This window comes from Monodon monoceros, unplaced genomic scaffold (genome assembly GCF_005190385.1).
Source record: "Monodon monoceros isolate NGI ecotype Baffin Bay Population unplaced genomic scaffold, NGI_Narwhal_1 Super_Scaffold_21, whole genome shotgun sequence".
NCBI classification, from domain to species: Eukaryota; Metazoa; Chordata; class Mammalia; order Artiodactyla; family Monodontidae; genus Monodon; species Monodon monoceros.
In genome coordinates this window covers 28,983,984-29,007,930 of record NW_021703778.1, presented here as the reverse complement: position 1 = coordinate 29,007,930, position 23,947 = coordinate 28,983,984, and the positions used below count along the sequence as shown (strand labels likewise).

The 23,947-nt window shown below is 41.9% G+C and overlaps 1 pseudogene; it reads left to right on the top strand.

Annotated features, from left to right (window-relative positions):
* Positions 1-345: 345 nt before the first annotated feature.
* LOC114905277 lies at positions 346-441 on the top strand (annotated as a pseudogene).
* Positions 442-23,947: the final 23,506 nt, after the last annotated feature.

The following is a 23,947-nucleotide window of genomic DNA, read 5'->3' as shown; positions in this document are numbered from 1 at the left end:
CATTTCTTTACCACTTTGAATTTATAAGATGTTTTTCACATGCACAATCTCATATCCCTAAAATGACACTGGAATGTAAATTATCACCATTTCCACTTTAAAGATAAGGAAAGTGAACTCAGAGATGTAAAATAATCTGCTAGTGAGTAGAAAGCCAGACTAGAACTCCAGATTCTGTGCAATTTCCACTATCCCATAACGTGTACTGTGTTCTCTGTCAGCAGAATGGAGGTCCTATCATGGAAATCTCACATTTCACTAGGTGGAATTTTTTTTTGTTACACCTTGCTTAACATGGCAAAGTGGAAGACAAATAACTTTCTATATAAAGAATTAACCAGACTTGTGCTCGCTTCGGCAGTACATATACAAAAATTGGAACGATACAGAAAAGATTTGCTCAAGGATGACACACAAATTCATGAAGCATTCCATATTTTTAGGTCCTACTGTATAGCACAGGGAACTCTACCCGATACTCTATAATGACCTATATGGGAAAAGAATCTAAAAAAGAGTTGATACAGTAAGTTCCCTACACATGAACCTTCAAGTTACAAACTTTCAAAGACGCAAACGTGTGTTCGCACATACAGTCACGTAAGTTAGTTCACGTGTCTGGTGTACATTGTCACGTGCGTGCATCCTCTACAAGTGGTTGTGCTTTTGTGTACTTTACTGTCCAGCACTGTATAGAGTATAGTAGTACAGGACCTTTATTTCAAGCCCAGCATGTCCGGAAGCAAGTGTAAAAGCAGCAGTGATATAGCTGGTTCTTCTAGGAAGCGCCAAGTGATAATGACGGAAACAAAAAGTGAAAATAATTGAGACAGTGGAGTGACAAGAGGAAGAAGAAGTAACTGAAGGACTGAAGAGATTCACGATGCAGGAAATGGCAAGAGGATTTTCTTTATTTGAAGAGGCACTGTTAGTTTGAGGCACAGGACCCAAACGTAGAAGAGCACATGAAGGTTGCAGCAGCCCTTCAGAATGCAAACCAGTGCGACCATGTCATCTATGACGAGAAAAAAAAGCTACTACCCAGACATCACTGGATCATTTTTTTCAAGAGGGTTGATAGAATTGAATCCAGCAAGGAACCAGAACCTGTGCCATCAACATCAGGCATGAGTGAAATTGCAGGTTGCTCTCCGTCTCCTATTGCTGTCAATCCTTCAGCTCTACCATCTCCCACCTCCTCTCCCTCCTCCTCCCTCCTCCTCTCCCTCCTCCTCAGTAACTCTTCTTGCCTGTTCACTCAGTGCCAGTCCCTGTATGCCAGCGGTTTTACGTACTACTGTACTTTTCAAGGTATTGTACTATAAGATTAAAAATGTTTTCTTTTTGTGTTTGTTTTTTTATGTATTATTTGTGTGAAAAGTATTATAAACCAGGCTTCCCTGGTGGCGCAGCGGTTGAGAGTCCGCCTGCCGATGCAGGGGATACGGGTTCGTGCCCCGGTCCGGGAAGATCCCACATGCCGCGGAGCGGCTGGGCTCGTGAGCCATGGCCGCTGAGCCTGCGCGTCCGGAGCCTGTGCTCCACAACGGGAGAGGCCACAACAGTGAGAGGTCCGCATACCGCAAAAAAAAAAAAAAAAAAAATTATTATAAACCTATTACAATACAGTACTATATAGCCGATTGTGTTATTTGGGGACCTAGGGTAACTTTGGTGGACTTATGAACATTGGACTTACGAACGCACTCTTAGATCAGAACTTGTTCTTATGTAGGGGACTTACTGTATATGCATATGTATAACTGATTCACTTTGCTGTACATCTGAAACTAACACAATACTGTAAATCAACTATACTCCAATAAAAATTAAACAAACAAAAAAACTACTACAAATTGTTATCAAAAAAAAAAAAATTAACCAGACTTACTATATTGCTCTCTGATAAAATTCAGTCAGACTGTGACACCTTTGCTCAGAGAAGAATAGCTTCATTCCTCCTGGAAGACATTAACGTGTCCTACAGGTCCAGCTCTGTTTATAGAACCTTTGCTGAATGAAGATACGAGTTATTTTAAGTCTACTTGAAATTAGAATTCTTTCAGTCTTGAGATCTTGGTTCTATCACCATGTCCTAGTGTGTTTGCAGGTGAGCATGGTTCTTCTTGATATGCTTCCTCAGCCACACTCCCCAAAAAACAGAACTATTTAATGAACACTTATAAAGTTCCTGTTTTGATCTTGAGTATGATGTTATTTATTAAGCAGTATACAACAAAATGCCTCCTTTTTGTAAATATGCAAAAGAAATAGTAGGTATGTTAGGGGCTGTGTTCTCAAAGTTATTACAGTGTTTGGAGAGAGATGAGACATTTATGAACAAAACAATATATAACAAATGCTGAATATATATATATAAATATATTTGAATATTTAAATATAAAACAATATATAACAAATATATAATAAATAATCAGAACACAAAACGTGTTATACTGAAAATAAGTGCTATGGGTACCAGGGGGAGTGGAAACAATTCAGCTAGCAGTGTTGGGACTTCAAGGATTGACAGGTTTCCCTCAGTGGGAAGAAAGGAGAAAGCCAGACTAGATGGATCAGAGAGTGGATGGTGGGGATGTAGTGAAAGGTACATGAGAAATGTAAGCTGGTCCCAGGCTGTGACTCAGCACCAAACCGAGGAGTTTTGACTGGATCCTGAAGGCTCTGGAAGACTTTGGAAAGATTAAGTTTTAGAATTTCACTTAGAAATTGTTCAATTTAGGTGACAATTAGAGGTCAATCTCAATACTACAGAGAAAGAATTGAATATTGGGTGGAAAGGTGGGCCTTAAGATCTTGACAAAATTATTGGCTTAATGAATAAGTGGAGAGGTTAGTGTTGGCAAAGAAGCAGAACCTTGCTCCTCTAAGGCTGGGGGGGCTCAGACCCCAGAACTTCAGGTCAGGTTGTTTGGGAAAATGAGGTTGACTAGCCGGATGGAGAAGTGAGACAGTCTGTAAAAGTGGTTGTGAGGAATGTGCTTGGAAGAAAATGGGTGTTGGCAATGCCCTCTTTATTGCTAAGTCTGCTGTGTGGGTTGTAGACACTCAGCCTGCTTTTCTCTCCTGTCTACTGTTGTCACCTATCCTGCTTATAGAGGTCCTCCTCCTGCCCTGACCTTCTCCTTCTCCTGTTAAGAGTGGATGAGCAGGGAGAGTCCCAATTCCCCGTAACCTTGTTATTCCTTTTATGAGATTGCAGTTCCATTTGGTGTCATCCAGTATTCCATGGTATGCTTAAATACTGAAACAGCAGTGCTTTTGTTGTGTTACATCATTATTTCACGATGTACTTTTTTGAAATCTGAATTATATATGTCTTGAAATATATCTAGGGAATTATACATTGATTAAAATCTGGAGGTGAAAATCATGCCCATGTTTAGAAGACATTCTGACCATATCTCTCCACTGTTACAAATTCTCCAAGGTATCTGTTTTTGCTGTTACTTACATTTCTTATGTTAACTAGCGCACTTCATATGTTAATTAGTGAGCACATTTTTGTATGTTTGTTAGTCATTTCTATTTTCCCTTGGTCAGTTTAGGTTCAGATTTATTATGAGACATCTCTGATGGAGGCAGCTTAGAAATAGGGGGTGGGGTAATTATGTTAAGAAACACAGGAGGGTACAGTTGGGGAAATAGGGAGATAAAGGTAGAGAAGGGGAGGGAGCTTCTCTTAGACCCCCTAGAAGCCCAACCCCCTCATCTCCTCCAAGACAAGATTCCATATGCTCTCCCCATCCCTCCACTTCTCTCTGAGCCAGAGCCTTTTGTCCAGATCCCCATTCCACCCAAATGATTTATTTTAACAAGGATCTTCTTTCCCAAACATTCTGTTTGCACACACTTAAGCCAGGAGGTCAAAAGAGGCTTTGTCCTGGAAGTTGGTTCTCTTTCAGATGGAACAGCCTCTGAAAAGCATGGAAAACAGTGGATTATCATATCTCACTTTTAAAAAGAAAATATTGACATAGCGTCCTAATAGTAGGAGTATTATTAATATTCAGCTTTGAATGAATGGGGAACCCCTACAGGAAGAGCATCATAAACATGGGAAGTTCTGATAATTTCATGACCCTGTGATATTTTTAGAACCATGGTCCCCTTTCTTGGGTCACTCACTTTGAGGGCAGCCAGTTGACATGTCATAAGGCCATGCCAGCAGCCCTCTGGAGGGGCTTCTGTGGGGAAGAACTAAGGCCTTCTGCCCACAGCCATAGAGGTCTTCTGGATAGTGGGTCCTCCAACCCCAGCCAAGCCTCATGGGATGCCCTGCATGAAAACCACCCACCTAAGCCTATCCCACGTTCCTGACTCCTTTTTGAAATGGTAAACTGGAACTTTGCTGGTTCTGTGTTATTCTGAGGGTTAGACTCAATCAGCTTCCTCCTTCTTTAACTTATTTCTAACTGTGAGATGCATGTTTGTGCCTTTTCCCATGAGAACATTGAACATATGCAAGGATACAGATCAGAAGCCAGTTTTCAGCCTTAATCCTGAATGGGAATGATTTCTATCAGATTTTTTAAGATGCGGGTTAACTGGTTGAGCTAAGATTGACACTTTAAAGTCTTTTTTTTCCTTTTACTGGTAAAGTTGTGTAGGAGAAATTGGGCAGTAGGAGTAATGGAGTGTTGAGGATTGATGCGTGAAATGCTGCAGGAGATCAGGAGACCTATGGGAAAGCAATACCACTTGAATAGTAATGAGTTGTTTCCTATCTTCTTTTTGGCCTATGTGTAAGCTCCATGATATCAGGGACATGGTTTTATCCCTAGCCCCTGGCATTCCCTGGCTCCTAGTACCCCGAGGGCAGTGGGTGGGTGGAGTACTAGTAAAAGTTGGTCACTTGACATTCCTGGTGGAGGAAGAGAGCATCTAGAGTTGGGAAGTAGGGCAAACAGAGGAGAAAGGAAGGGAGGGCTGATGGTGAGGACGGTACATGACCCCAAAGTCAGTCCTACTGGTATAGGACAGATGTGAGTTAGGAGAAGATGAGCCAGAAGGACATTAAATTCTGAAGTCCACCTTTTCCACCAACATGGTTGCATGGTTGCCTCTCCTTAGAATTCTTAATAAAGTTCTGAACATTGGAAGAACTCATTGTTTACACACTTATCATTATGTCACTAAAGACTAAACTTCAAAATTCATTTGTTACCAATTTGTGAAGAGTGGCATGAATAGTGATTGGACAGGTTGCCTCATCGTAAGAAGGGAAATCAAAATGTTCATATTAATACAATTGTATCAGAGCTTGGCCAATTTCTTTTCCCTACAGGGTGAACGTGGAAATCTTGTTCGGCATCATTGGCCTGAGGTTACATCCCTTAGAAAACTGGGGAGGGGGCATGAGTCTTGGAGTGAATGGATTTGGATTTGAATCTCAACTTCCACGCTGGTCCCTGCCCCAAAAGCCTTAATCCCATAACAGTTCAATGGACGAGTGCCTGTCATTCAGTCAGTTTCAGGGAAAAAATGAATTTCCCTTCCTGGTAACACTTGTGCTTTGGACATTTATTCTTGGCCCTTCCTGTGTGTGTTGACCCTGCCCTGCCCCTGTACTGCTTTCCACTCAGTTTGCCCTGCTGGCCATGGCTGCATATGTTCTGACTCTGAGTCCTGTGTCTGATTTTGAAGTGCTTTGTTCTGTTCCAGATTCTGTTTCTGGTGCTCTTCCTTGATGTCTAATTGAAATCAGCCCATAATCAGTTTCCTAAAAGTTAGTATCTGAAGGTTGCTTTTCTGATGCTTTAAGCTGCAGGGGGTACATCATAGTCCAAGTTGTATGCATAGTTAGTGGATAGTAAATTGTTGATAATATGTGACAGAATTTGAAATTCACTAAATATTGTTGATTCTTATGTTTCTAGGTTCTTAAATGTTTCCAATTTTTCATGTATTATAAAAATAAAAGTAAGTGTATATTAACTATGGTTATAATTCATATTTTATATGATTATATTCTTGAACGTGAAGACATTTTAGCACTACTATCTGTTATGGATTGAATATGTTTACCCAAAATTTATATGTTGAAGCCCTAACCCCCATTATGGCTGTATTTGGAAATGAGGTGTCTAAGGAAATGATTAAGGTTCAAAGCAGCCATAAGGGTGGGGCCCTGATCTAGTAGGATTAGTGTCCTTGTAAGAAGAGACACCAGAGAGCTCTGGGGCACCCTCTCTCCTCAGGTATGACTGAGGAAACGCCAAGTAAAGACAGGGCAAGAAGGCGGCCAGGAAGAGGCCTTCACCGGAAACTGAATTGGCTAGAACCTTGATCTTGGACTGCTAGCCTCCAGAACTGTGAGAAAATTAATTTCTACTGTTGAATCCACCCAGTCTATGGTACTTAAGGCCAGGAAAAATGCAATTATGAAAGAATTGATCCCTAGGGGAAAAGTCTCTCCATAAATATTACTTGCTTCCTGGTACTTTTCCCAAGTTATCTGTTCTCAGTTAACATCACATTATAGAACACTGAAAATCAACTACTAAAAATAAACTTTTAATTTCTACATTCTGTATGAAAATTTCTCAAAAGGCCTTTACATCCCTTACCCTCCTCACTGATTGTGTGTTTTATATCAGCTCTTAATTACACAGGCTGGTTTTTAAATGAAAATATAAAGATTTATAAAGATTTTTAATTAGTTAAATTAGGGAATATTTGTTATTTTTATAACTAAATACACATTTGTCCCAATTGCTTTTCTGATAACTTTTAAGGCAATTAGCATACGTTCCTCCAGTTATTAAAAGAATCTTAAAAAGCCAGGGAAATAAACATTTCCTGTAAGGTTTGTCTTCTAATGCCATGTGGTGGCATAAGGGAAGGTAGTGTGAGTGTAGGGAGTGCAGGACTGTGGACCCCAGTTCTAAGTAACGTCCAACAAGTTATTTCAGCCCTTTGGGGTTCACTTCCCCCATTTGCTTAATCAAAGGATTGAACGAGAAACTATACTATGACTAAACAAAGCAGCTACATTAGATTAAAAAAAGACACTCAAAAAATACTCTTCATAAAAAAAAAAAACTTAGGGATAATGACTTCAATCAAAGCTAACTGGAAATGAAAACTGCCATAATTTTGACTCTGAAATACTTTTATCTGCTGAGCTCCAGAAGTAAACATACTTTGGGGGTGAAAAGGAAGCAAGAACCAGCATTTCATCATCAAAACCAGTGTATCTTGCCAATTCTTGCCAACAAGCAAACAAAAAAACGCTTTGTTCTGCTTCTTTCAGGCATGGAAAAAATATGACTCGGTTCTATCCACAGTACAAGTGGCAGAGGCTCTGTGGTTCTCTGTGTAGCAGATGGTCTGTGAGTGACCCACACGTTCCAATCAGAGGGTGTTAGACCTCGGCCATGGTTAGTGGTGGTGCACACTGAGATACCAGGAGCTGGGGAGGAAGTCTGTGACCCGGTAGAACCAAGAAGGAAGTAGGCTGTGGGCCTGGAAGGGGAGGTTAAGAAGTCTCAGATTTTCTTGATTGACTGAGGAATAGTGGTTTCTTCTTTAAATGTAAAAAGCTCCCAAGGGCTTCCCTGGTGGCGCAGTGGTTGAGAGTCCGCCTGCCGATGCAGGGTACACGGGCTCATGCTACGGAGCGGCTGGGCCCGTGAGCCGTGGCCGCTGAGCCTGCATGTCCGGAGCCTGTGCTCCACAACAGGAGAGGCCACAGCAGTGAGAGGCCCGCGTACCGCAAAGTTCCGAAATCATGAACTTAATTATACAATTTTTAAAAGCTAATGAATCAAACAAAAATGTTTTCAGTCTTGGCGTGGTCAGACGGCTGGCAGTGTTACAGTGACTGGAGAAGGACAGAAAGACATCTTGAGGGCAGGGTCTGTGACAGTATGTTTCCTGTTTCAACTGGCAGGCCTCCACTCTGGACATGCTGTGTGCAGTAATACAGTGGGAAAAACGCCTCCAAATATAGAAGGCACACTGACTTACTGTTTCTTAATTAAAGTTTTAATTTTGAGGTAATTGTAGCTTCCCATGCACTCATGTAATGTGGAGAGGTCACATGTCCCTTTCCCCAATTCCCCCATTGGTGGCATCATGCACAACTGGAGTGCAGCATCTCAACCAGATACCGACGTTGATGCAGTCAAGATGCAGAGCACTCCATCAGCATGGGACCCTCTTGCTGACCTTTTAGAGGCACACCCACCTCCTCCTTAATCCTGGCAGCCACTGATCTGTTCTTCATTTTTTCATTTCAAGAATGTTCTGTAAATGGAATTATACAGTATGTAACCTTTTGGCATTGGCTTCTTTCATGCAGCCTAATTCTCTGGAGAGTCATTCAGATTGTTGTGTATGCGTATCGGTACTTAGTTCCTTTTGTTATGGAGTACTATTCCATGGTATGGATGGACCACAGTTTAACCATTCACTCATGGAAGACATCTGAGTTGTTTCCAGTTTGGGCCATTACAGATAAAGCTGCTGTGAACATTTGTGTACAGGTTTTTGTGTGAACGTAAGTCATCATTTCTGTTGGATAAATGCCCAGGAGTACAATTACTGGGTTGCACGGTTAGTTGTATGTTTAGTTGTTAAGAAACTGTCAGACTGTTTTCCAGAGTGTTTGCACCATTTTACATCCCCACCAGCAGGATGTGAGTGGCCAGGTTTCTCCCCATCCTTACCAGCATTGGACGTTGCCACTATTTTTTATTTTAGCCATTCTGGTAGGTATACAGTGATAACTCATTGTGGTTTTAACTTGTATTTCCCTAATAGTTCATTATGCTGAATATCATTTTGTTGAACATCTTTTCCTGTGCTTATTTGCCATCTGTATATCCTCTTTGGTGAAATGTCTTTTCATATCTTTCTCCCATTTTCTAATTGGATTATTTGTTTTTTACTGTTGAGTTGAGTTTTGAATGTTCTTTATGTAGTTGAGATACTAGTCCTTTGTTGGATATGTATTTTGTGAACACTTTCTCCCAGTCTGTCATTTGTCTTTTTATCTTCTTAACATGGTTTTTTGCAAAACTATCCAAAAGGTTTTATTTTTGATGAAATCCAATTTATCATTTTTTCCTTTCATGTGTCATATTGATGGTCTGAAGTCTAAGAAATGTTTGCATAGCCATAGATCCCAAAGATTTCCTTTTTTTTTCTAAAAGTTTTGTGGTTTTGTGTTTTATGTTTAAGTCTGTAATCCATCTTGAAATAGAGTAGACCGAGTCCATTGCTTTATTCTTCTTTTTCAAAATGGTTTAGCTATTCTAGTTGCTTTGTCTTTCCATATAAATTCTAAAATTCTCTATACTAAATATCTTGCTGGCATTTTGACAAGAATTGCATTAAATCTGTATATCTGTATTATAACAGTGTGGGGATAATTGGTATCTTTACTGTGTTGAGACTTCCAATCCATGAACACCCTATATTTCTCCATTTATTTAGATCCTCTTTGAGTTCTTCCATTGACATTTTGTAGTTTTCAGCATACAAATCCTGTACATGTTCTGTTAGATTTACACTTACGTATTTCTTTTTTTTTTCTTTTTGAGTGATTGTAAATTGCATTGTATTTTTAACTTGAAGTGTATTCATTGCTCGTATATATAAATACTATTAACTTTTGTACGTTTACTGTGTATCCTGTGATCCTGCTGAATCCACTTATTAGTTTTAGGGGTTTTTTGGTAAATTCTTTGGGATTTTCTCTGTAGACAATCATTTCATCTGCAAATAGGGACAGTTTTCTTTCTTTCTTATAGTTATGCCTTTTATTACCTTTTCTTTCCTTATTGCAATGGCTAGGACTTCCAGCACCATGTTGAATAACAATGGGGAGAACAGACCCCTTTGCCTTGTTCCTGATCTTAGGGGAAAAACATTATCTTTTACTAGTAGATATATTATTAGCTGTAAGTTTTCTTGTAGATGTGTTTTATTAAGTTGAGGAAGATCCCTTTTATTTTTTTTTCTGAAAGTTCCTTTTTTTAATCATAAATAGATGTTAATTTTGTCAAATGCCTTTTCTGCATCCATTGATATGATCATGTGACTTTTCTTCTTTAATGTGTTAATGTGGTAGATTACATTGATTGACATTTGAATGTTGAGCCAGCTCTATTTATGTCTATAATAAACTAGGTCATGGTGTAGAATCCTTTTCATATATGCTGAATTCTTTTTGCTATTTTGTTACAAATTTCTGTATCTATATTTATGAAGATGTTGGCCTGTACGTTTCTTTTTTCGTACCATCTTTTGTTTTGGTATCAGCTTCATGAAGTGAATTGACAAGTGTCATCTCCTATTCTGTTTCCAGGAAGAGATTATGTAGAATTGGAGTCAATTCTTTAAATGTTTGATAGAATGCTGCAGTGAAATTATCTGGGCCTGGAGATTTTAGTACTTTGGGCAAAGTACTTGCTTTCTGTGTATGATTTGATGATAAGTCAGTGAAAAACACTCATAAAAAATGAATCATATAAAGTTGGCATGTATTAACTTAATAATTCTTAACAGTTTATACAGTGAGTTATTGTTTATGTATGCATGTTCCATTAGATCATCATATCAATGCTGTGAATTCAATGGGGCAGGATTACTCTCACCTTTTTATTTTATTTCAGTTAAAGAAACAGGCTCAAAATTTGAATGACTCATCCAAGTATACTTAATAAGCTAAGAAAGAGCAAGGAAAAGCTTGGCGCTCAGATTTTTTCATGATGGGAAATGTGAGATTACATTAGATTCGAATTTTTTAAAATAAACTAAGCTATCCGAGAAAAGGCAAATGAACATAAAGAAGTGTGATTGTGAAAGCCAATTTTCCTAGTTGTTACTTTATAGAAGCAAATTCTCAAGGCGCTTTAAAAACTGAAGTATAGTTGACTCACACTATTATATTAGTTTCAGGTATACAACATAGTAATTCAATATTTTTATAGATTATACTGAATGCAAAGTTATTATAAAATATTGACTATATTCCCTGGGCTGTACGTTACATCCTTGTAACTTATTTATTTTATACCTAGTAGTTTGTACCTCTTAATCCCCTTCACCTATTTTGCCCGCCCCACCAGCAACCACCTGTTTGTCTCTATATCTGTGAGTCTGTTTGTTATATTTGTTCATTTATTTTTTAGATTCCACATGTGTGATAACATACAGTTATTTGTCTTTCTCTGTCTTATTTCACCAAGTGTAATACCCTCCAGGTCCATCCATGTTATCACAAATGGCAAAATTTCATTCTTGTTTGTGGCTGAGTAGTATTCTATTGTATGTATGTATGTATTTATGTATGTGTGTGTGTGCGTGCGTGTGTGTGTGTATGTGTGTATACCACGTCTTCTTTATCCATTTACCTGTTGATGGACACTTAGGTTGCTTCCATATCTTGACTACTGTGAATAATGCTGCTAAGAACATTGGGGTGCAGATATCTTTTCAAATTAGTGTTTTAGTTTTCTTCGGATAAATACCCAGGAGTGGAATTGCTGGATCATATGGTAGTGCTATTTTAGTTTTGTGAGGAACCTCCATACTGTTTCCCATAGTGATTGCACCAATTTACATTCTCACCAACAGTGTATGAGGCTTCCCTTTTCGCCATACCCTCACTGACACTTACTACTTCTTGTTTTTTTTTTTTTTTTTGCAGTACGCGGGCCTCTTACTGTTGTGGCCTCTCCCGTTGTGGAGCACAGGCTCTGGACGCGCAGGCTCAGCGGCCATGGCTCACAGGCCCAGCCGCCCAGCGGCATGTGGGATCCTCCCGGACCGGGACACGAACCCGTGTCCCCTGCATCGGCAGGCGGACTCTCAACCACTGCGCCACCAGGGAAGCCCACTTCTTGTCTTTTTGACGATGGCCATTCCAACAGGTGTGAGGTTCTTAAGGCACTTAATGCTTCAACAGGCAGGTTTTTAAAAATATATTGTGAAAGGAGATCTGGACAGTTTTTACTCCACCTGTAACCATGGCATCCTACTATGTCTAATAAGTAGAGAGGGTCCTTGGAGGTGGGCAAGAAGTAGGAGAAGAGAGCTTCAGATTTTCCATTTATTCCCTCCACATACAGCCTCTCCTCACCCCAATACCTGCCTTCCTTGCCACTGCCCAGAGATAGAGATAATGAGGAAGATAAACAAGTAGTCAGTAGTGCTATTTATGCTCCACAAAATGAGAGGGAAAGCCAGGAAATACTACCTGACACCATCTTACCCTCCACTACACACACACACACACACACATACACACTCAGAAGGCTCTACTTGCTTTTTTCAGATTATTTGACTCTTACCCATCCTGCAAATACTGCTCACATCTTCTCTCCTCCGGAAGCCCCCTACACATGGCATTCCTCCTGCCTCTGAACAGTATCATTAGCACTGCTTTGTGCTGCTGCACACATTTTGACTCTGAGTAGACAATAAACTCTTGGGTTCTGGGATCCCATCCTTTACAAGTTTATTCACTTCCCAACTCTGTGTGTCAGTTGCAGGAAATGCACAGGCCAGCATTAGGCCAACCGGTCTCCTTGCTGTGCCCTGTGTGTGCCTCGTGCTTCTCGCAACCGTTCAGAACCTGGCTCTCACCTCTGCCTAGAAAGTCCTCTTCCCTTCTACCAACTTTGTCCTTGAGTCATCCTAATGAGGGGAGCAAGCATCAGCTGTGCCTAAACAATGATCGTCCCTGGCAGGAAAGAGGGTAGGAGATGAGTTGGCAGTGGGGCTTTGAGGGAGTTTGATTTATTCCTTCCCCATCACTTGATATGAACATTTGCAAATATATTGAAATATTGAAGGAATGGTCTCTGTGACATCCATATAGCCACCACCCACGTTCAACTATTGATATTTTATTATATACTATTTTGAATGGCTTGTATTTACTTTAGCTTATATGCACAGTTCTTTTTTCCATTAATAAAGTAGCACAAATTAAAGTATTTGTATAAAAAGTCATTTGGTCCCGGGGCCAGGTCCAAGTCTGGGACCTTTGGGTGGCTAAGCGAAGGGCCTCCCTCTTGGGCTGCAGCCTTCTTCTGCCTCATGTTTGCTGCCTCACTTTAGGCTGGCTTCTATCTTAGCTTCCTGCTGAAATCAGTCTTGCCCAGAAACCTGGCCTGTTTGGCCAAAACCTTGACACCTGTGCCAGTTTTCCTCCCCCTTCTGGGTCCTTCCTCCCCTTTCCTTCCTTTCCTGGAACTATGCTGTTGCCTCCCTGCAGTTTTGAGTATCACCCACTATTTATTTTTGCTGTATGGCCCATATTCTTGTCACACTCTTCCAGGAAGTGAGTTTCTGTCTAGATCAAGTCTGAATACTGCATATTGGACTGTCCTCTGGGTCAAAACCTCCTTCTAGATCCTTGTTTCCTCCTCTTCCTCACTTCCCCAAGGCCAGTGACTCCACGGTCCCAACGTGTGTAGAAACTGAGCCAACACAGGTTTTGCTAGCGTAAAAGTCATCTCATTCCTTTAAGTTGCTGGAAACATTGTTAATATGGCCCTTGCTCTGTCTCTTTGAATTGCAGTTATCAAAAACATCTTATTTTTCCTTACCAGATTTTAATCTGTAAGTGGCATAGACAATTTCTTATGTGTTTTATACCCCTCATAATGTCCTGCATTTGAAAAAGTGGTCATGTATTTCCTGAATTTATTGAATGAATTTACTGACTAAAGGAAAGAATAATTGTGGTGGAGTGAACTTAGAAAGAGTTGAAGGTGTTGTAGTGATCTGAATTTAAAGAGGGGGATGGTCATATTGAGAAGGAAGGTAGAAGGCTCTGAGAGCAAAAGGAGGAGAGAGAAGCTTCCTGCCAACAGAGGAATAGACACATCTGCGTGTGTGTGAATGCCGCTGTGTTTGGTGGGGACCGGAGATGTGGCTGGTGAGGCGAGGGTCAGTTGGGGAAGGTGAGAGGCTGTGTTGGATGGATGACGTGCATGCAGAGGTGGAGTGAGGGGTCTTTCAGGAAGGGCTTTGGGTTCTGGACAATAATAGTACGATGACAGTTTTTCTTGTTAGCAATACACAGGATGTTTGATAGGCAAGGAGACTGACAAATAATAACATCTCATCTTTGGCTCTTTCCCCTTTGCCCCAAATCTTATCTTTTGGTTCCTTCTGGGCAAAGGGGACATCCTCTCCTCACATTGGCCTGGACGATGGGAAACTTCAACTTTTAATTTTTGCAGAGAGAAGCCAGCTTTTTAAGTAAGAAAATGTGGTATGTGGTAAATATTTTCACAAACATTTCCTAAAAGTAATCAAGAGAGAAATAAAAATGGAACATCCGATGAGAAAAGTCTTAAAGTAAGACCTTGTTTATTTTGATATTCCTTCTTGGAAATCAAATAGTTCCAGCAAGATATGTCAATTGGCTGATGCCACCATTCTTTCCACATTTAGGAAAGTTCAAGAATGTTGTTACTTAGAAAATCACTGGGAAAGCTGACAGCAAGTACATGGCCTACATAACTTGCAGGGTTTTGCCCTTGTGTACTTTGCACAGGTGCCCAGAGAAAGCCTGCTCCTGTTTGCTTATTTATCTTATTTGTAAGATAAGCATCCTTACTTCCTATCGCTCCTTTCTTTAAAAACAATAAAACCCTTTCTATTTCTTGACTTGAAAACACCTCTCTGCCTCTACTGTTGCCCAATGTCTGGAATATTCTTCAATTACATATTCTCCTTTTTCTTTACTAACCTTCAAGTAAAATACTCGGATTCAGTCCTTCTGGGAGGTCAACACATAGAACATCAGAAACTGCAGGGTCTGGGCTGTGAGATTATCCCAGGGCCCTGCTGACACTAGCAGCCTGGTCTCCAGGCACCATGGCCTCCAGGTCTGCCACTTTGGAGGGCCTTTGGGTTCTACCTACAGTTCTAATGAGTGTGAGTCTGAAGAACACACTTTAACACAGATGGACTGCAGCCTCCTGACTACATTGGTGACATTTAGGGTGAGGAAAAGCATGTTTCATTCTCTGGGTTGTGCCCACCTTGGGGGGGGGTCTCAGCAAATGGATGAGGTCTCAGCCCTCTTTCAAAATCTGAGGGAAGTGATGGACATTTTCCCTAGAAAAATACCCATGATTTTTTGTTATTTCGCACAACACAGACCTGAAGGCCCTTCAGTGGAACAACGGTGTGAATCCCCACTTAGAGCTTGGACTGTGGCCTCTCTTATCCACACCCCAAAAAAGCCCTTGACAAAGTCAACATTGACACCCACTCAGCAATAACAGAGCAAAATGAGGTGCTTTATTCATCGTCCTTGTCCAGCTGGCATTCAAAATCCCAGAAACATTTTCCTTTTCTTCCCATTTATTTGTCGTATTTTGATCTTAGTTCAAGGTGTCAGGGGTTTTATGTGCTGGCAGATTCTGTGTCTGGTGAGAACCCCCCTCCTGGTTCATAGACGACATCTTCCGTGTCCTCACGTGGAGTAAGAGGGGAGGGGGCTCTGTGGGGTCTCTTTTATAAGGTCACTAATCCCATTCTTGGGGGCTCCACCCTCATGACCCAATCACCTCCCAAAGCCCCCACATAATACCATTACCTTGGGGATTAGGACTCAACATATAAAGTTGGTCGGGGGGGACACAAATATTTGGCCCATAGCACTAGCTGAAGGTGTGAGTGAGGGGGACAGGTTGGGGATGGTGGGTCATCTTTACCCGCCCTTGTTGGATTATACAAGGCCTGAAACATCTCATGGTGGAGAATTTGGAGCTGATTCCTCATCCAGTAAAGAATCACTGAGTGTTTTAAATCAAAAGCGTAAAAGTATCTGTTTAGGATTGAAGAACATCATTACTTCATATTTCTTCGGGGCAGAAAATGGATTGGAATAGAGCAGTAGTTCTCAATCCATGAAGATTTTTATCCCAGTAGATATTTGGCAGTGTCTGGAGATGTTTTTGGTTATCACAATTGGTAAGGGGACGGTGGGGAGGGAGCTGTGGGTCTGGAGCGGGCGGAGGCCAGGAATGTTGCTCACACTTTACAGTGCACAGGATGGCTCTGCTCAGTGACAGAGAGTCATCCGGCCCAAATGCCAGCTGTGCTGCTGCGGGACAGAGTGGGTGCGGCAGGGACCTACCACAGCTGTCTGGGGGGATGTGGACGGAGCTGGCAGCTGGAGCCAGAGGAGGGTGGACATCTTCCAAATACATCAGGAGCGTAGCGAGCAGGACTTGCTGATGGGATCATGCATGTCTGGAATGGAGGCAGAAATCAAGCAGGAGTCCCAGGTTTCTGACAGTGGTGTTACTTATCCAGGTGGAGAAAACTGGGAAACTGTTTGGGATGGGCAAGTCGAGATTTATGTCTAGATGTGTTTGGTTCAAGAAAATCATGAGACACCTATGTGCAGATGTCAAGTCAGCTGTCTGAAGTTCAAAGGAAATGTCAGGACTGAGTTGGAGTCTTCTATGTATAAAATAAATAACTAATGAGAACCTACTGTATAGCATGGGGAACTCTACCCAGTGCTCTGTGGGAACCCAAATGGGAAGGAAATCCAAAAAAGAGGGGATATATGTGTACGTATAGCAGATTCACTTTGCTGTACAGTAGAAACAACATTGTAAAGCAACTATACTCCAATAAAAATTAATAAAAAAATTTAAATGTTGGCATCTTCAGTATATGCGTGGTTTTGGAACCATCGAAACTGATGCGATTGCTTAGGGAGCTTAGAAGGAGAGAACCAAAAAGACACAGGATGAAGCCCTGAAGTACTCCTATTGTAGTAGGCTCATTGATAGTCACTAGAAGTTCCTTTTTGAATTGATAATAACCAGAAAATCTCTTGAAACTGAAATCCTCAAAGTTCACAGAAGTTGGTATTTACTGCATTACAATCTAATCTTTATTTTGATTTTAAAATATTATTCTTTTTAAAAGTCGCATTTTGATCCTCTTCACCCAATTTCTAATATCGGAAATACTGACATTTTTGTTAGACTAATCGGGGGATTCCCACTCCAACAGCCTGTAGGATACATGGCCTGGGTAGAATGTGGACCAGGCCGGGGTGGGCGGCAGGTTTCTGAGTCAACACGGCGGGGTTGGAGTCTAGGCTGTGGCCTCAGCCAACTGCAGTCACAAAAGGCTTCTGCTACTGCTGTGGGTCCGTGATGCTGGACACACCAGCGTTCAGCAGAAATCTGGTGCGTGGCGTGTTTAATGTACATTCTGAATAGTTGTATACGTAAATATCCTATGTGAACATGTAGCTTTACCTTGTTGATCTGAAGATTCTGGTTACGAAAACCTCAGACTCTTACATTTGCCTAAAAAGTACAGGCTTTCAAGGTAGTAAAAGCAAGCAGCTCCATTACAGAATGATCTACCTACTAAAAAACAAACATTATCATAAAGAACCACCACAAAATGGAACCGAAGACCCTGCCCTGCTCTAGAAAAGGGCATAGAGGGCCCCTGTGTGGGAAGTTGAAGCATTTCTGCTTAGAATTCCACAGGGAACACACACCACAACCTGGTTTAGAGACTCCAGGGTCTCTAGTTACAAAACATCTCAGTAGACTTGTGGGGAATCAGTGTCTCCTCCGGGCTGGCCCCGCTGGTCCGGCTCGTGGACCACCAGGACTCCAGCTTCTGCTGTGATGATAGACAGTGAGCTCCCCGGCCCGGGAGCCAGCGGAGGACGCGGTGCTGGGGCTGCCTCGGAGCTGCCACAGTGTTGGACAAATGTGAAATGTTAGGAGAGCCGGTGGTTTCAGAGAAAAACACACGCAAAATACCTCGAAGGGACTCTTCCACTGCTCACCGCAGCCCCTGTGCCACTTCACCAGGTGCGCGGCCAGCGACTGTAGAGGTTCAGACACTGTTACCACGTGGCCACGCTTCTAGGAAGGTCCAGTGGAGCCTGGCGAGCCGGCAGCCACAGGGGAAGGAGACAGTTGGGGAGAAGGAAAACGGAGCGCTTTGGGGTGGGGACAAGCATGGCCACTGTGGGAGGGACCTCGGCACGGCACCCATGCAAGATGTGCACGAAAGAAAGTTGGGTCACAATGCTGTGCTCAAGCCCAGCTCTGCATAAAGGGGGCAGAGGAACTCTCCCTCGGCCACCACTTCCCTGAGCTGCAAAGCCCCACCCACAGGACCCGACGTTGGGCCGGGGCATCACAGAGCCTTACATATGGATGAGCAACCAGGCCCCATGGGAGGACCTGGTGTGGCAGGTTACACTGCCCTGCCTCAGCTACTGACCTCAAATGTGAACTCTTGAGTTCTCGCCCTTTGCAGACCTCAATTTACTCGTCTGTAAAGTGGGGATCATACCATCTGCCTCACAGGGCTGTTCAGAGTTAGACAGCTGACGTACGCAGTCACTCAGTAAATAGTAGCTCTTGTTTATTCACCCCAAACCGACACTGTTATTATCTAATTCAGCATCACCGTATGTTAGATACTTGGTATAACTTATGCACAAAGGTATTTTGAAAAGATACTGGATTTGCCCTCGGTTGTGTTTGGTGAGTCAGCTGAGAATCGAACTACCATTGGTGACATTATTCCAAACATCATATGTGGATTAGCTTTGGGACTATGACTTATCTGTAACTTGAGGACCCCCGGAGCAGTGTGTCAGGAAATGCCACCTTCAGAGATAGAAAGCCTCAGAGAGTAACCTAGCTCCTTCCTATTCGTAAGAGACTGCATTCAGCACCGCTGCAAAGAGTTCTGCGTGAAGGGGCCATGCACAGTTTTCTGCCTTGGGCCATGTTTATTCCTGGAGAACAGTGACTCACCAGCTGCTGAAAATATTGTGACTGGATTTTTGTGCCCTCCTGCAGGGCCATTTCATTTAATTATAGCATAATAGTAAACTGCAGCTTTTCATTTAATTATAGCATAATAGTAAACTGCACTGAGCAGACACATTTATATTTTTGTTGTCAGTGGGAGCTGCTTGAAGAAAATATGTGGTATTTGCTTATCGTGTTCTTGCAGCTACAGATACACAGCACTGCTGTTTAGCTCCTCTGGGGCGATTGTGTCTGCAGAGGACTGTGTACTGCAGCAGGCTGTGTGGATGGTGATCGAAAGGAAGAGCCTCCTCTTCATCTTTATGCCTGCTAGCTGTGACTGGTTTTTTTCTAGAATTCCACCTAAAGAGAGAAAGAGTTAGCCCAGTGAGAAAGAATACGGAATTGAAACATAAACACTGACTCGTTCATGATCCAGAAACACTTACCTCATTAATACCCTGACCTCTAGTTTTATCTTCGGGTTTTTTCATCTATTTATATTTTCATCTTTGCCTGTAGTTGATTTGTAGGACCAACGGAAAGTGGCCCTCAAAACTGAAGATAACACTACCCTTTAGACCAGAATGAAGGAGAACGAAGATAGCAGGTACAACAGAGCCACAAGACTGCAGAGGAATCCACGTCAGCAACAAATACTCATAAACCTTGCTCTTCACGTAAAAACTTGGACAGACATCCAGGGGCCCCCGAGCCTCCTAAGACATGTAAGGACAGAAGGACCACAGGTAGAACTGGGATAATCAGCCCCAGATGCAGTGGTGCTAAAGTCAGAAATAGGAAAGAACTTTAAAAATATTAAACTAATAGAACTTTCAGAGACTTTCAGGACAGCATTGTATATATGAAACACGAATAGACTGCCAGGAGGAACACCAGTACAAGAAAGAGTTGTAGGGAATTTTAAATATAATTTTTATTTTGTGTGTGTTCATTTTGTTAATTTTTTTTATTATAAATTTTGTTTATTTTTTAAACAAATAGGTTTTATGGGTTATTTTTGCAGCCTTCGAAATTAGCTAATCAACTCTTGGTTTGAAAAACAACAACAAAAATCCTCTATTACATACTTTATATTCAACATGGGGAGTGGGAATAAAATATAATTTTTAGAAGAAGTTACAAAATACAAAGGACCAACCTAATAACAAAATGGACTCAAGTATGTAAACTACAGGTACAGGGTATGTTTGAGGAAATCTAGAACATGCAGTAAAATCACAGAGACAGGATGAGAGGATTTCTGCTTCCATTAATGGTGGAATGGGTAAATCTGCCCAGACCTCCCTGAAAACACCTGAAGAGGCAGCATATTAAAGATCTTCTGGAAAACATATAAGGACTAACCAAGATCCGGGGAAAGATGGGAATTTGCTTCAGCTCTTCTGTGCTTGCGATGGGGAAGAGGGGGCTGAGAAGGTGGAGCTGGCTTTGACCCGGGAGTAAGGCGCCCAGGACTGCCTGGGCGTAGCCATCTGCAGACTGTCTCGGAGCTGAACCCCAAGGCTGGGAGCAAGTCAGCACTGCAGAGACCGCATCCCAGCTGTGCGGCCTCGGGTGGCCCAGCACCTCTGCAGCCCTCAGCCTGGATCCCTGTCCTCTCTGGGGCCGCAGGACACAGAGGTCTCTGAGACTGTCCTCAATTCTTTTCATTCTTTTTTCTTTATTCTGCTCCCTGGCAGTTATCTCCACCACTTTATCTTCCAGCTCACTTATCCATTCTTCTGCCTTGGTTATTTTGCTATTGATTCCTTCCAGAGAATTTTTAATTTCAGTTATTGTGTTGTTCATCACTGTTTGTTTGCTCTTTAGTTCTCCTAGATCCTTGTTAAATGTTTCTTGTATTTTCTTCATTCTGTTTCTGAGATTTTGGATCATCTTTACTATCATTACTCTGAATTCTTTTTCAGGTAGGTTGTCTATTTCGTCTTCATTCATTTGGTGTTGTAGGTTTTTACCTTGCTCCTTCATCTGTAACATATTTTTTTGTCGTTTCATTTTTTTGTTGTTGTTGTTGTTGGGTGGGGCTGTATTCCTGTCTTACTGGTTGTTTGGCCTGAGGCATCCAGCACTGGAGTTTGCAGGCAGTTGGATAGAGCCAGGTCCTTGTGCTGAGATTAGGACCTCCAGGAGGCCTCACTCTGATTAATATTCCCTGGAGTCTGAGGTTCTCTGTTAGTCCAGCAGTTTGGACTCAGAGCTCCCACCACAGGAGCTTGGCCCCGACCTCTGGCCTGGGAGCCAAGATCCTGCAAGCTGGTCGCTGGGTGTTCCTCCCATCCCCTTAATTGTCAGTGGTCCCCTACCGGTGCCTGGTAGGTGTCCTAGCTGCGTGGAGACACAATTTCTGCATCCTCCTAGTCTGCCATCTTGACTCTGCCCTCTGCTGAGTACTTCCTTGCTTCAGTTTCTGACATATCTGTTGCCCCGGGCCATTGGGCGGGCTGGCTCCTGACTGGCATGCACACTGCACACTCTGTGCTGGTTGTAGCGAAGTCCAGAATTCCACACCTAGAGATACTTTTCAGCCAGCAGGGCAACCGCAGGGGTGTACATTAGTTTTACATCCTGCAACTTTACTGAATTTATCAGTTCTAATAATATTTTATGGAGTCTTAGAGTTATCTCCTATATGATCATGTCATTTACAAACAGAGAAATGTTTACCTATTCCTTTCCAATTTGGTTGCCTTTTATTTCTTTTTCTTGTCTAATTGCTCTGGCTCAGACTTTCAGTTCTATGTTGAATAGAAGTTGCCTTGTACCAGATCTTAGAGGAAAAGCTTTCAGTATTTCCATATTAATTATGATGTTAACTGTGGACTTTGTATTTATGATTTTCATTATGTTGAGGTAAGTTCCTTCAATACCTATTTTGAGATGTTTTATCATGAATGGAAGTTGGATTTTGTCAAATGCCTTTTCTGCATCTATTGAGATGCTCGTATGGTTTTTATCTTTCATTGTGTTAGTGTGGTGTATCACACTGATTAATTTGTATATGTTAAACCATCCTTGCATCCCAGGGATAAATCCCACTTGGTCATGGTGTATAGCCCTTTTCATGTGCTGTTGAATTTGGTTTGATACAGTGCCATCTCTGGGGGATGAGCAGTGGTCCATCTCCAAAGGGGCACAATGGTGTGGGCTCTGGTTGTCTCTAGCAAGGGCTGCAGGATCCTCAATGAAGAAGGCTGCTGAGGTCCTCCTGCTCTTTTTTTTTCCCCTGTGATGGAACTCACAGTGGAGGGGATTCCTTTTGGCACTGAGATGTGCCAGTCTGGGGAATGGGGTGACAAAGGTAAAACGTTTCTGTGCCTTTCCTATGTGGCCATCCTCAGTTTTTCTGCTCCACTGGGTTGCTATAATTTCTTAATTGTACTCCAGAGCTCTTCCAAGGATATTATCATCTGTGGATAGTTGTTAAATTGTTGTTTTTGTGGAGGGACAAGGGCTGAGACCCTCCTAGTCCACCATCTTGCTGACATCACCTGCATCCCTACTCTTACATTAACCCGCTAGTACTGTAGCCAGTGGGGGAGTCCCACACCACAGACACCAGGTGTGCTGTGTGATGGAAGGTTAGGCAGGTACCTAAATACACTGCCAGGTTTTTCTTCTCTGAGCCCCAACCCCTCATGAGATAAGAAATGTGTTTCAAGCACTTCTGTATTCCCTGAGCTGACTCCTTTTTCTGTGGTTTTGATGCTGACTAAACAATACTGATGACTGATAAACCTTTAAGGTTCTACTCAGGTCATTGTTTTTTCAATGAAATATTTTGTTGTCTAGGCAACATGTATCTTTACCTGTTGCCTAGAATGTGTAGCTTATTTTCCTTACTCCATGGATTTAAAAGAGCCTTTCCATCCTGCAAGACATATTGCAAAATCTGAAGAGCTTAATACTCTTCTGCTTTAAGTTGTAACAGGAAATAAGCAAAGTAAGCACTGTTCTCTTAGCTGGAATAACTTGAAACTGCACTGGTAATTTTATTTATATATATATAATTTTATATATAATTATATATATATAATAAATTTATATACATATATATAATAAATTTATATACATATATATATATATATAATACTTTGGAAACCCTGGCAAGAAGGAAATGTGTGAGGGTGTTTAGAACCTTGGGTCTTAATTTCTTCTTCTTAATCCTGTCTGATGCAGACAGTTCCTGGCTGGCTGAGAAATCGCTCCCTCCCCACTCTGGTCCCCACAATATGCTTCTCCCACTTCATGTACACACTGTGCCTGCCCAGCAGCCCTACATAGAAGGGGGGTCACACACACCACTCTGCAGGAATAGAGGCTCCAGGCTAGGTTTCTGGTGTACCCATCAAACCAGAGGCTTCTTTTTGCAGCTGTCCTGGGAGCTGACTCAGACCAACTTTGTGCTCTTAAACTGCTGACCCCATGAACCCTGAGAGATTCAATCAAATTATACATGCACCAACCCCTACAGCGAAATGTAATAGCAGCTTGGAGTTTGATTTGCACCACAACTATGTAGTTATGTTACCAGAGTACTTATAGGGCTCCTGTCTACATGCCCAAGACTACCCCTACATCTAAGAGACACTAAGGTGCATAGTCTAAGGCAGAAAATCTTTAACTTATTATTTTGTTCAGCCTAAAATGACAAAAACTAAGCAGGTTCCAACTGGACTACTTCCCTATTTATGGTGGGCTGTAGGCAGCAGGTAAGCATGCCGCCTCCCAGAGCTTATGGTAGAACCCCGGCCCCTTGTAGCCAACAGGAAAGTTGCTCCTAGGCCTGGGGAGTGTGACCTGGAGCTAGGCATTGAGGGAAATGGAGACTCTACAAATTCTTTATCAAGGCAAGTGTTAGAATGGACCTATTATGTAGAAAAATACTGAAAGAAGAGCTTAACATTTTCAAGATCCTGGTATTTACATTTCTGGCTTCATCTGTAGCTTGAGCTGTAATCCATGTTTTATTCCTTTAGAGTCTATCATTCTTTGAATGGAATACACTCCAAATCAAAATACAACTAAACCTAAAGTCCCAAGCCTAACAACACTCCAGACTGTTTGTAAACATTTTTGACAATGAGAGAGTAAACACTGGTCATTTTAGTGGATCT